Raw genomic sequence first — 12,434 nt, forward strand, 5'->3', positions numbered from 1 at the left:
AAGATTGGGAATTGGGAAGTTGAGAAACATGGGTTTAGAAGAAAAAGAGGAAATTTATTTCATTCTTATGAACCAAGTGAATATAGTCAATGATTTGAACTATAAACTTTGGTATTGGGCTTATATGCAATAAGAGTAATTGGGCAGTAAGGTTAGGTTGATCTTTTTACAGCGAGAATCGACCAAGAAGAGACTAATGTGTGTGATTAAAGCACTAATTAAGTGATTGGGCAGATTTCGAATCAGTCATGAAACATCTAGGGCTGGTTTTTTTTTTTAATGTAGTATGAATTACCTAAATGAAGGAGTTAACACGAAATGATTATGAATGTGATTATAGATTGACCAAAGGAATTCGTACGGAGTAATTGAGTGGCAAGCTTGGTAACTCAACACAAGTACTGTGAGTAGTAATCTTACCACAATTTGTATTTCACAAATTTCATGATTTTTACATGGTTTATAAAGTAAATGTGTTACTGAATGTTTCGAACTTGCATCGGGACAAGTCTTTTACTTGATATGATACTGAAAAGATTATTTGAGATGATCGCATTCTTACAAGATATGATTACTGGTATTGAAAAGGTTTTACACTTATTTGAGAAATAGTATTTTGACAGGTAGGTGATTGTTAAACTTTGAAATGATATGATTTAATAAGATTTAAATGCTCTGTTCAATTTTGAAATGCTTCTACTGATTATAGGAAAAGTTTAAAAAAGGAGTAGACCTTGATGAATCCCGTAGCTAACGGCGGGTTCGTTAGACCTGGTGCACCTTGTAGTTACTGATTACTGATAAAGACCTTGCTAGTCTGTTACTGATATCCCTCGAGTAGGGATCTACTGATATGAATACTTAACTCATTTATGAGGAGTTCACTGTTATTGGTACTTCTTAAAGAGAAGGCCACACTGATTACATGATTCATCCTTGGAAACCTCCCAGCTATAAGATTTGATATGAAAATATTCTTTTTCTGAGTTTGCTATTATGTATTTACATTGATTTTGCTTATATGAGGCACCTAAGGTTGAATATTGTTATTGTTTCTGAAAGAGCATTGTTTCATCATCATGACTACTACACTAGCATGCTTTCTGACTTGTCCCTCATTAAAATGGTTGTGGTTAAGTAATATTACTCACTGAGCTAGCGTCTCACTCCTCGCTATTTGTTTTTACAGAGAATTCAAGTGGTATTGAAGAGGATTCCATTAACTAGCGTGTGAGTTAGTAGCATCTGGTGAGCCCCGCATTGCTTCGCGTGGCAAGAGAAATGTTGATTTGTTAGGTTTATTTAGTTTCTTTTAAAAACTCTTAGAATTGCTCCATTTGTCATTCTTTTGATTTGAGTCAAGATTAGTCCTTCGAATTATAGTCAAGTGACTAGTTTGGAATTTTTTTTCCGTAATTTGGAGATGAATTGGTTTTTATTTCGTGACAATTTGATCCTTGATGGATATTAAATGGTGGTTTATAGTTGCTATTAGTTGTGTTGTGAAATTCTGAGACAGGAAAAATCCAGGATAGGCCTAAAAACAAAGGAAACTCTGCCCGATTTTCTGTAGAATTCTGGTGAGGCTTGCTTTGGGATTCTCCCCCTTAGCGCCGGTCATGATCCTTAATTGGGTCGTGACAGAAACGTACTTCCGCTCCAATTGATTTGGGCTTTGGCTCAACTTCTTCTGCAAGTCTCCAATATTTCAATTTAAAACTAAATAAGTAATATTTCAACCAGAAACTCAAATATTCATGGCCTAATAGTCAACATTGAATTCATAAAAATTCTCATGAAAATCGTTAAGAGGAGATAAAGGATAGCAAAAAAAAAAAAGAGTTGTGAGATGTGAAACTTAATAGCAATCAATGATGAAGAAGAGAACGATGGATACAATATATAATTAATGTGATATGTAAAGCACAAAAAATAATAAACAATTATATATTCAGTGTAATCTCACTTGTGAAGTTCTAGGATAAGTATGTACACAATCGTACTTTTATTTTGTGAAGATAGAAAGACTATTTTTTATAGACTCTCAGCTATAGTAAAGTACTATATCAAACATCAAGTATGTAAAGCTAATCTATTGAAGAAATCATCTTGAAAACAATGAAGAAGAAAACACTTGCTACAACAATATCATATTAGATATCGGAGAACATGATAGTAAGAGGGTAATTTTAATACCAATAAAGAAACTAATCAATGTTAACTATCTACTAACATCTATCCTAACTCTTGATGTTCATATATTTCCTATCTAAAGACATATACTTGAGAAGTCGTAGGTGTACCATTTCGATTTAATCACCTTTCACAAAATTTCTTGAACCTACACCTACCTATTATAGCTATCCTCTCACACCTTTTGTGCACCTTCTATTAGCTAATAAAGTGAAATTAAAATCATGAAAAGTTGGTCTTCAAATTTTTGATAAACAAAATTACCTAATATTAGGTAATGTGGAATACGCAAACACACATATAGTAAAATGTGAATGTAATAAGAGGAAGATAATTTGTTGGCATTGTGAAAAGATGAAATACAATAGTAAAATGTGAAGTGTAGGGAAGAAATATAAATAAATCATATATCATATCTATACTACATTAAAAGCATGAACTCCAAAAGATCAATGTTAAATTACGGAAAAACCCCTCACTTAAAACTTAAAAAGATTACACAAATACCCCTCACTTAAAACTTAAAAAGATTACACAAATACCCCTCACCTAAAATAACCCCTAACTTCACACCCCTTCCGCAACAAACACCTTTGCTTCGAATAGTCACCAGTTTCACTGGAAAGCCGCCAAAATCCCCTGCAACTGCCCAACGTTCAATAAATAACCAAACAACACAACCTCTGGAAATTGCCCTATTTATATCAACCACACCCATAACATCGCTTCCCATTGTTAATTCAACTTCTGCTATAGTCGCAAAGGTCTGCCATCTTTCCTCCTCTTGGTACCATCTACTTTTTAGCAAACTCAACTCTTACATGTGCAATTTGTAATTAAATTAGGTAAATATTGATCATCCATCTGCAACCACATTATAATATTGGACTTGTGCTTGAAATATTTCACTCCACATCAAAGGTTGTAAGTTTTCACTCTATTTAGGTTTTGATTTATGGTTTTTATTGGACTACTTGCATCACCTATCAATGTTACAATCGACTTAGTAATTCCTTTCCTTTAACTACTACACACTGCTACCCAGAATTAACATTGATATTCGCTTCCGCTATGCACCTCTAACCATCCAGATTCATCACAAATGGCGACTGACACCGAACTATCAAAGCAGAGTGTCCCCATTAACAAGATACCAAAGCACTCTGTTGATTGGGTGATGAGAGTATTGGTTATTCGCAAGAGTTCTATAATTTCGTACAACAATTCACGCCATGAAGGAACTTTCCAAACTGTAATATTAGTGGACGACGAGGTAACACTTTTGCTAAGCTTACATGTTATCGTTCCTGTTTATTCCCTTTTACTTCTCTAATGACATCACATGTTGCTTACATCAATAATAGGGGACAAAGTTGCAAGCGACACTATTTAACAAGCATATCGATACATGGAAAGACTTCTTGAAGACAAATAAGACATACTACATTGCTAAAGGGTTGCTAGATCGGGTCAACCCCAACTACACTTCTGTGCACAAAGAGATTGAACTGACCATTACAGACAATACAATCATAAAGGAGAGTGACCATGTTGTTTCAACACACAACTTCTCTAATGGTTTTGTATCTTTGGAACATGCAGAGAAATTGCCTAATGGCTCCATATTTGGTAACTCTTCACACGACTTATTAGTAATTTCCGTCAAGTACATCATACATATCACTAATTTACATGTCCACTATTCAGACTTGATTTGTGTGTTAGTTACGGTGAATCCCATCATTGTAAAAGGCGATAGCAAAAGACGAGAAATTATTGTTACAAATGAACTGTAAGTTGCCATTCTTTGTTCTTCGCCCACCGTCCATAATAATCTGCCAGTGCATTCATATTACTTGTCTATTTCATAATCCAGCATGGAGTGTACAACTGTTACTCTATGGGGAGATTTTGCAGAAAACGATGGCGCCTTTCTTGAAAAGCTGAAAGATGACCAACCTATTCTAGGCTTATGCGATGTGCGAGTCTCAATCTATAAAGGTATAGATAACCTCTCCTCTTTTCTGATTGTACAAATTTCAACTATATTTGTTTATTCCTTGATTAAATATGTTGTTTCCAATGCAGGGACTTTTGAGATATCAACTATACCCGTGAGCAGTGTGTTAATCAATCCAATATTTCAAAAAGCACTAGATCTTCGAGCCTGGTACAGAACCTCATTTACTAAATTGCTAGGCAGAATTAAACGCACTAACTTTTCCTCAAATATGTGCAACAATTAACTCAAATATTTTCTATATATAGGCGTGAAGTCATAAAAGCCGAAAAGAAAACTATCACAACCACACCAAGTAAGGTAATGAGAAAAGCCACAGAGGTGACGTTACCCAATATTATGGATGGCACACTTGCTGATACACAGGTACCTACAAATAGACCCTTTCTTTATCCAAATAGGACCATTGCTTACCAAAAATAATGTTGAATATTGGTTATTAACAATGTCCAGGAAGCTTTATACAAGTTCAAAGCCAAAATTGTAGACATACTCAATACAGAAGAGCCATGGTACTCGTCCTGCAAAAAGTGCCACAAGAAAGTGCAAGTTAAACAAGATACAGTGACGTGTCCCTATTGCAATATCCAAAATGGGGAGTATGAAATGAGGTTAGACTTGCCTGAAATGAACAATCAACATTTTCTAATAATATACACCCAGTTAGCTATGAACACTAACTTATTCACCCTATTTTAAAGATACTCCTTACGACTTGAAGTTTGTGATGAAGAACAACGTGCCCGAGTGACACTATTTGACGCGGCACAAATGTTAGTAGGTTGCAATGTCGAAGACTACATCAAAACAACCTCAGAAAAGGTTCGCCCTATACTTATACCATCTTACACTATAGTTAAACCTACTTTAATCCCAACAAAAAAAAGTGTCCGACTAACTTTCAGAATTATTTTTAACCTAATATATCCTATTGTTGATGTTTCTTATAGAAGGAAGAAAGTATGTACTATCGCAGATTGGTGTTCAGTAAAGACAAGGAATTCAAGTTCCTTGTCCACATCGATATGAATAATTCGAACCCGCGCAGGAGTCTAATTGCCCAGGAAATACATCCCGTTGAAGATGAAGCAGTAATTTTAATGGCAGATGAATCAAAATCACAGACACCACCCACAAACAGGGCCAACAAATCCAATGCACTAGAAAGACATGCTCTTGAGGATGAAGCACCAATCATAGTGGAAGAAGCACAACCTGTGAGGCCACGAAGGAAAAGGTGTAAGAAATCCAATGTGATACATGTCCTTGAAGATGAAGCACCACACATAGTGGCGAAAGTACAATCCGTGAGACTGCAAACGAAGAGGGGCAAAAAAACCAAAGAGCTAGAAATACATGATGTTGGAGAAGGAGCACCAGACATAGTGGAAGAAGCCCAATTTGTCAAGCCGCAAAGGAAGAGGTGTAACAAATCCAATGTGCTACATGTCCTTAAAGATGAAGCACCACACATAGTGTCGGAGGTACAATCCGTGAGGCTGCGAAGGAAGAGGGGAAAGAAATCCAATGTGCTAGAAATACATGATGTTGGAGAAGAAGCAACAAACATAGTGGAAGAAGTACAATCCGTTATGCCACCAACAAGGCGGAACAAGAAAATCAACGATGAACATCTCCAAATTAAAACTAAGATCAGGTCACAGAAGTTGAGTCATAATGGATGAGTTCCTTGATAGTGCAACCGAGCATTGCGTACCGTCTCCAAATAATGAAACGCCTACAACATAATGTCTGTATGTTAGTAATGTCTGTATTTTATTGCCTTCATCGGCTGCTTAGCTAATGTATGTATATTTTTTCTTACCTAATTAAACGTGAATTATGGAAATAATAGCACCTTAATAATTAATATCTTAATCGCTTGGGTTGCTTTTTATATTGTCCTGTCTCCCCCTCCAATATAATAACGTATGCTCCTCGACATTGAAAGGATTATACGATTGACTAAATTAAGAAAGTATCACATTATAAATAGTTCTTATAGTTGTGTTAAATGGTATAACATTGTACATACATCAACTAAATTAATAGTCAAAAGGCATTTTGGGAGGATGCTTCTCAAAATTCGCTATCATGTACACACCAAATAAGCAATTACTAAACCACGTATTTCATCATCGAGAGTCCAACAATCTTTTGTACCAAATCACTACAAATATAAAGTGATATAGCGATTTAACTTGAAAATACATGTTTTCCCTCAATAACATGATTAACGTAATTACACACTTATAGAACGACATTGTACAGTTCCAGCACACCCAAATAACAAAAAAAAACCTCAAAAAACCAACGGTGAACCACTGATTGGCCTTCAATAGATCCAATGTCGATAACGTGATAAACTTGTTTGCATATTTTCTTTGCATCAGAAAATTGATTGGGTGACACCTCTTAGTATTGTAATACTTATTTTGAAGTTGTATTCTACATAAAGAATCTTAATAAAAGTTGAAATGTGAAAATGTCTCGGAACCTTGTTTGGTATTGCTGTTTGGAGTAGTTAGACATTTAGTTCTAAAGTTTAAGTAGGCATTTGGACATAAAAAATGTGATATTTGAATAAAAGTAGTATTTGAAGTTAAGTTGAAAAACTGTATTTGGAAATCAAAGTTGTGTACATGCATTTAACTTGAAACTCATCTGCAAAAAAAAAAATTCAAAATAATCAGTCCTATATATAACCAAATGCTGGTTTAGAAATTTTTGTTATTGGAAATAAGGAAAAAGTTACCATGGATATGACTCCTACTGGTATATTTCTTAACAGATTCTTTCGTAATAGCTGCTCCGACTTTTAATAATCATTTTCATGGATGGTGGAATAGGCGATTGGTCCAACTTCTAAGTGGTTACAATATTGCTTCATGTATTCTCCTAGAACGCTCTCATGCAATGAGTTAATTTGGTATGATAGTAAAATAGAGAGATATACTGAACTGTGTCTACATGGTAAATTAGATACCACATCCCTTTTCCGAAGCGTTACAGTAAAAATAGCAAAATTTGAGATGGTAATCCAGTATGCCGGATTAAGAATTGCATATCGGTTAACTGTTACACGCGTAATGTTTGGTCTTACGAATTTACGGACAAACTCAACAAGAAAAATACTAAGAAACTACATATTAACAATTTAAACAAGAAAATAGGAAAAGACACGAATCCCTGGGAACACCCATCACCGAAAGAACATTTAAAATAGTAACATCCTCACTACACATTCACATTCAGAAACAACAAGTAACATCGTAAAAACACAAAAAAAATCACTACACTTCAAAAAAATAAATATACGGTATATATAAAGTACCCTGTAAAATAAGAATTTAAATGTATTCCACTAATACGACGGTACAATTGAACGATATTCGACGCCGACATGAATGGCACCTCTACAGCATCACGCCTCTCTAGAGAAGTTACAACCCCCTAAAAAGTTACGCCCTCTTGAAAAGTTGCAATCAAACCCAAAAGAGGCCAGTTCAAGAAATGCCACACCATTACAGTACTATCGACTACACACATTCATAGTTTCAGCCACTGTAGACTGTGAGTATCACACCATTCATTTCATAAAAGACTATTGTCGTTATACATTGTACAACTATCTGTACAACTTCACTGAACTGGGACATCTACACGATTTTCTAAATTGTTGGGGAAAATTGCCAATTCAAACTGAAAATTGTAAGTAACAAATCATTCTTTTTACCATTGTTGAATCTTCTTACTACTCCACCTTAGTGAACTTCTCTTAATAATCTCTGAATTGGTATGCGCGTGTTGGGAGACTAAAATAACATAAACAAACTACTGGTGTGCACCATGGATAGAAAACAAACACTCCTGTCGAGATTTGCTCGGCTAACCTGCGGGCTACTACTTGCTTCACCCTGGTAACCTAAGACAAGGGATACAAAGGTACCTGCACACACACTTAAGGGATGCACACACAAAAAATAACAAGAAGATGAAAATACAATAAGTAAATGCTACAAAGAAAACGTCACTTGCAGATGTTCGACTAACTAAACCAACAATGCTCTGATTGTCGGTTGATCAGGGCTAAGTTGAATTAAAAAAAAAACATAGATGATGACGTATGTATGGAATTGTCCTTAACTAAATATGTACATCTATATTCTTACACAATAAAATTACCCTGTACCAGTTGCACACATACGTAAATCAATATTTAGTAAAAACCTTGTGATGGCAGACCATGATGAAGATGTCCTTTAAATTATTTCGTATGGTGTACAATAACTTCAATAAGTGGTACCGTGTTTACATTGAATGTATTACTTTCATTATTTTATACCTGATTGACTATTTAAGAAAAGAATACACACAACTAATGCATTTACATTGTCACAATATTCAAACAGGTCAGTCATTACTCAAAGGGAGGATAATCAAACATGGAATGCCAATCTAATCAGGGGATGAAAACAACAGGTCAGATATACATGCCATAAATTTAACTATTAATTTAGAAAGCAAGATCGTTTCGAATGAGAAAATACTAACATGCTCACATCACAAATTCAATAGGACACAAGCGAAAAATACTGACAGATGTAGAAAGGGCATTGCGCAGGGTGCACAAATATGATGCCTCAACAAAGCCATCGGAAGTTGGATATATTGAACCAAATTTGAAGAAGCGGAAAAAAAGTTGGCTACTTGAAGCTTTGTCAGAAGAGAACTATAATGAAGGTAAATTGACTAAAATATAGTAGCCTAAGACTTACAGACCTTTGAGTGGAGTCAGCAAAGAAATATTTTATGCTAAAAAGGTTGATTTCGAATTGTGAATGCATGAGAAACAAATGTGAACTTATCAACAACATATACTCATAAGCTGCAAAAACAATTGGATTGCATCTACTGTCATGCCAGGAGGCTTGAATATGAGCCTCCAACATTTTGTTGCGCAAGTGGATATATTAAGTTGGCAACCAACGAAGTTGGAGAGGACTTATACAAATTATTTACAGATGAGTCCAAAGAGGCCGAGTTATTTCGGAAACACATTCGAGCCTATAATAGCATCTTTGCTTTTACATCATTTGGAGTACAACTCAACAAAGAACTAGCGTCTTCAAGGAAAGGCATTTACAGCTTTAAGGCACAAGGACAAATCTATCACGATCTACCCTCATTAATCCCAAAGGACGACAGGCCACGTTTCTTCCAGCTGTACTTCTATGATACAGATCATGAAGTGGCCAACAGAATGTCAATACTACAAGATGCAAATTTATCAGAGGAAGTCATGGAAAAAATCAGGAAAATAATGGAGCAAAATCCGTATGCTAAATTTTTTACACAACTCAAACACCATTCAAGTTTTCAGAACATAGAAATACGCATAGCTGCAAATGCTTCTTTAGATCAACGGGTGTATAACAAACCTTCGATGGATCAAGTTGCAGCAATTTGGGTTGATGGAAACAATCCAAATATCCCGTTTGAAAGAGATATTGTAGTACACGAACATTCCGGGAACAAACATCGAGTAAAACATTATTATGGTTGTTATGATCCTCTACAATATCCATTGATTCTACCCAATGGTGAAGGAGGTTGGCATCAAGGAATAGTGAAATCACGCAATCCAAATATCGACATTACTACAGATGCAACAACAAGTGCCAATATATGCCCTCGATCATATGCCAGTGCAACAGAAGTTTTGAAGAATGAAGAACAAGGTTAGCACATTTACATTCTGCATTCATTCAAGTAATTCACACACCACACATAGTATAATAACAAACTCAATTAATATTGCAACTAAAAACTTCATATGGAGAGGAAATATATGGCAACAAATATGAAACAACATCAAGATATGTAATGGCTTGAAATATCATATTCCAGCAGGTCTGTGACTAAATCCAATGAAAGTGGAAAATTTTCACACATACGTGTAAAAAAAACATTTTATTACAATATGTTTGTGAACGTGATATTGTAATAATATAACATTCATAGAAGGCCACACACTTTCTGATAAACTGAACTCCAAACTAAACTTATTTAAATTATTTGTAGGTGTACGACGCGAAAAAAAAAGTTGTGTTTCCTGCAGAGAGTACTACTGCTATAAACTACAAGTACGAACAAATGAGAAAACAATTTTGTTACTATGTGGTAGATTGTTACAACAATTTGTAGTGGACATGTACATCAAATTGGAAACCACACGACTTGAATATTACAGATTCGAACAATCAAATTACAGAAGAGAGATATTACAAGGTATCGTTGATAGTGTTACGTCAGGAGAATGTAGAGGAGAGAAGGTTGGTCAGAGGGTCTTACTGCCAGGATCATTCATCGGAGGCCCTAGGGATATGCGACGACGCTATATGGATGCTATGGCTCTGGTTCAAGAGTTTGGAAGACCAGATCTATTTATCACCATGACGTGTAACCCTGAATGGACAGAGATTCAAGAACAACTATGTGTGGGGCAAGTCGCTCAAGATCGGCCAGATTTGGTGACCAGAGTGTTTAGAGCAAAATTACAGGACCTAAAAGACCAAATATTTAAAAAAGAGATTTTTGGCCCTACGGCAGCACATGTTTTTGTGGTTGAATTCCAGAAGAGAGGACTACCACATATACACCTACTACTAATATTAAAAGAAGGTCATAAAATAAGATCAGCAGATCAGTATGATCGATATATTTCAGCCGAGTTGCCTGCAAAAGATAAGCAGCCAGAATTACATGAATTAGTTATCAGACATATGATTCACGGGCCTTGTGGTATAAAACGACAATCAAGTCCATGTATGAAGGACGGACAATGTAAGTTTCACTACCCCCGAGCATTCAACAACAAAACAATACAAGGGAGGGATGGATATCCGATTTACCGAAGAAGAAATGATGGGAGGACAAGTGAGGTCCGAGGTATGAAGATGAATAATCAGTGGGTTGTCCCTTATAACCCATATTTATTGAAGAGATATAATTGTCACATTAATGTAGAGGTTTGCTCAGGTGTTAAAGCAATAAAGTACCTGTACAAGTATATATATAAAGGACATGATAAATGTGCAGTTTACATAGAGTCAGACGATGGTGAAAAGTTCATAGATGAAATTCGCAGCTTTCAAGATGCACGTTGGGTGTCACCACCAGAAGCGATGTGGAGGATTTACGAGTTTACTCTAAGCGAAATGCAACCGGCTGTAATAAACCTACAACTACATCTACCCGGCAAACAAGCAGGTACTCTTAAACATATTCTCACATAGTATAAACAAGAGTCACATTTCTCCAACCAAGGCCATTATTATTAATAAGAACCTTATGTTTTAAAATGTAGTCTACTACTGGAAGAAGCAAAATCTTCAAAATATTGCAGGCTCCCAGTTTGTTCAACAAACTATGCTTACTGAGTATTTCAGGATGTGCTTGAATGACACTGAGGCTCGCAATTATCTATATAGAGAATTCCCCAAGCATTATGTTTGGAATTCCCAATCTAAAATATGGACTAAAAGAAAATCACGCTCTGTGATAGGCAGAATAAATATTGGTAAGTATTACCTTCATTATGTGCTCTTTATGACTTGTGGTAACCTAACTAGGCTGCCCGATATCACAGCTAATCCTAGAGAAGGTGAAAGGTATTACGAGAGATTATTATTGAATCATGTTCGAGGTCCGACATCGTTTGAAGACTTACTCATTGTTAATGGGTTACATTGTCATACTTTCAAAGAGGCTGCCAAAGAAAGAGGCTTATTAGAATCAGATGATAGCATTTCAGAATGTTTACGCGAGGCCGTAATCTTCAAGATGCCTATAGCCCTTCGAAGTCTGTTTGAGACAATCTTAGTTCATTGCAACCCAACAGATGTGAGACGACTATGGGAAACATATTATAACGATATGTCAGAAGACATTCAAAGGACCCATGACAAATCACCTGAGGCAAAACTCCAGAGTACATTGCAAAGTGTAAATTCATACTTGGAGAGTATGGGTCAAAGTGTTGCAAAATTTGATATGCCACAAATCCAACAAGAATTGAATAAGTGTGACACATATGAATGCCGAGAAATAATCGAAGAAATGTCTGTGAAGGTGCCAATTGAAGATATAGAGGCACAATCAAACTTGAATGAACAACAAGCACAAGCTTTCAAGACTATCTTGGAAAGGGCCGACTCTG

This window comes from Solanum verrucosum, unplaced genomic scaffold (assembly GCF_900185275.1).
Source record: "Solanum verrucosum unplaced genomic scaffold, falcon-dt-bn FXZP01000117.1, whole genome shotgun sequence".
In the NCBI taxonomy this organism is placed as follows: Eukaryota; Viridiplantae; Streptophyta; class Magnoliopsida; order Solanales; family Solanaceae; genus Solanum; species Solanum verrucosum.